Source organism: Petromyzon marinus, unplaced genomic scaffold (genome assembly GCF_048934315.1).
Source record: "Petromyzon marinus isolate PM22_M1 ecotype Great Lakes invasive population unplaced genomic scaffold, UKy_Petmar_22M1.pri1.0 PM_G_Scaffold_6, whole genome shotgun sequence".
In the NCBI taxonomy this organism is placed as follows: domain Eukaryota; kingdom Metazoa; phylum Chordata; class Hyperoartia; order Petromyzontiformes; family Petromyzontidae; genus Petromyzon; species Petromyzon marinus.
The window spans coordinates 3,162,501-3,165,000 of NW_027423013.1; positions in this window are offsets into that span (position 1 = coordinate 3,162,501).

Consider the following 2,500-nt stretch of genomic DNA (forward strand, 5'->3'; position numbering starts at 1 on the left):
GGGAAGGGGTGGTTCAGGACAGTCCAATTGTCTTTCAAATCTACGGTAGAACTCGTTCAGGTCGTTGGCTAGGCGGGAGTCGTTAGTGGTGTGGGGCGCTCTGGGTTTGTAGTTGGTGATGTGCCTGAGCCCTTTGGCAGACAGAAGCAGCGTCGTTAGTAGAGAACTGGTGTTTTAGTGTCTCTGAGTACAGTCGTTTAGCCTCTCTCACCGCTTTGCTAAACCTGTTCTTCGACTCCTTGAATCTGTCTCTATCCCCACTCCTAAACGCTTCCTCCTTCTCCAACCTCAACCTTTTGAGCTTTGCTGAGAACCAGGGCTTGTTGTTGTTAAAGTTCACCCTGGTACGTGTTGGGATACAGCAGTCCTCACAGAAGCTGATGTACACAGCCTCTGTGAGTTCATCCAGACTATTGGTAGCAGTCGTGAACATATCCCAGTCAGTACAGTCTAAGCACGCCCGCAAATCTTCCACAGCCTCACTGGTCCACTGTTTAGATGTCCTCACAGCAGGTTTACAGAGTTTTAGTTGCTGCCTGTATGCACGAATCAGGTGGACCAAGGGAGTTCTGTGCGAGCCGAACAGCCCCGTGACCCACAAGAGAAACATCCCCGCCAAATTCGAGCGTTTGACGGGGTCTATCCGTGAAAAAATATTCACGTTTTTGAGTGCACATGCATTTCTGCTGCAAATGCCTCTGGAAGTTTCATGCCGTTCGTATGCCAATTGTGGCAACACGAAAATGACCCGTTTTCCCATTCCGAGGGATTTCTGTGCGACCCTAACAGCCCCGTGAGCCACAAGAGACACATCCCCGCCAATTTCTAGCGTTTCACGGGGTTTATCCGTGAAAAATATAGACGTTTTTGAGTGCACATGCATTTCTGCTGCAGATGCCTCTGGAAGTTTCATGCCGTTCGTACGCAATGTGGCAACACGAAAATGACCCCTTTTCCCATTCCGAGGGATTTCTGTGCGACCCTAACTAACAGCGCCCGTGAGCCACAAGAGAGACATCCCCGCCAATTTATAGCGTTTCACGGGGTCTATCCGTGAAAAATATAGACGTTTTTGAGTGCACATGCATTCCTGCTGCAAATGCCTCTGGAAGTTTCATGCCGTTCCTATGCAATGTGGCCACACAAAAATGACCCGTTTTCCCATTCCGAGGCATTTCTGTGCGACCCTAACAGCCCCGTGAGCCACAAGAGAGACATCCCCGCCAACTTCTAGCGTTTGACGGGGTCTATGCGTGAAAAATATTAAAATTTTTGAGTGCACGTGCCTTTCTGCTGCAAATGCCTCTGGAAGTTTCATGGCGTTCCTATGCAATGTGGCAACACGAAAATGACCCCTTTTCCCATTCCGAGGGAGTTCTGTGCCACCCTAACAGCCCCGTGAGCCACAAGAGACACATCCCCGCCAATTTCTAGCGTTTCACGGGGTCTATCCGTGAAACATATAGAAGTTTTTGAGTGCACATGCATTCCTGCTGCAAATGCCTCTGGAAGTTTCATGCGGTTCGTACGCAATGTGGCAACACGAAAATGACCCGTTTTCCCATTCCCAGGGATTTCTGTGCGACCCGAACAGCCCCGTGAGCCACAAGAGACACATCCCCGCCAATTTCTAGCGTTTCACGGGGTCTATCCGTGAAAAATATCAATTTTTTTTTGACTGCACATGCATTTCTGCTGCAAATGCCTCTGGAAGTTGCATGCGGTTCGCATGCAATGTGGCGACACGAAAATGACCCGTTTTCCCATTCCGAGGGATTTCTGTGCCACCCTAACAGCCCCGTGAGCCACAAGAGAGACATCCCCGCCAATTTCTAGCGTATCACGGGGTCTATCCGTGAGAAATATTCACTTTTTTGAGTGCACATGCATTCCTGCTGCAAATGCCTCTGGAAGTTTCAGGCGGTTCGTATGCAATGTGGCGACACGAAAATGACCCGTTTTCCCATTCCGAGGGATTTCTGTGCCACCCTAACAGCCCCGTGAGCCACAAGAGAGACATCCCCGCCCACTTCTAGCGTTTCACGGGGTCTCTCCGTGAAAAATATCACATTTTTTGAGTGCACATGCATTCCTGCTGCAAATGCCTCTGGAAGTTTCATGCGGTTCGCATGCAATGTGGCGACACAAAAATGACCCGTTTTTTCCCATTCCGAGGGATTTCTGTGCCACCCTAACAGCCCCGTGAGCCACAAGAGACACATCCCCGCCAATTTCTAGCGTTTCACGGGGTCTATCCGTGAAAAATATTCAATTTTTTGACTGCACATGCATTTCTGCTGCAAATGCCTCTGGAAGTTTCATGCGGTTCGCATGCAATGTGGCGACACGAAAATGACCCGTTTTCCCATTCCGAGGGATTTCTGTGCCACCCTAACAGCCCCGTGAGCCACAAGAGAGACATCGCCGCCAATTTCTAGCGTTTCACGGGGTCTATCCGTGAAAAATATTCACTTTTTTGACTGCACATGCATTCCTGCTG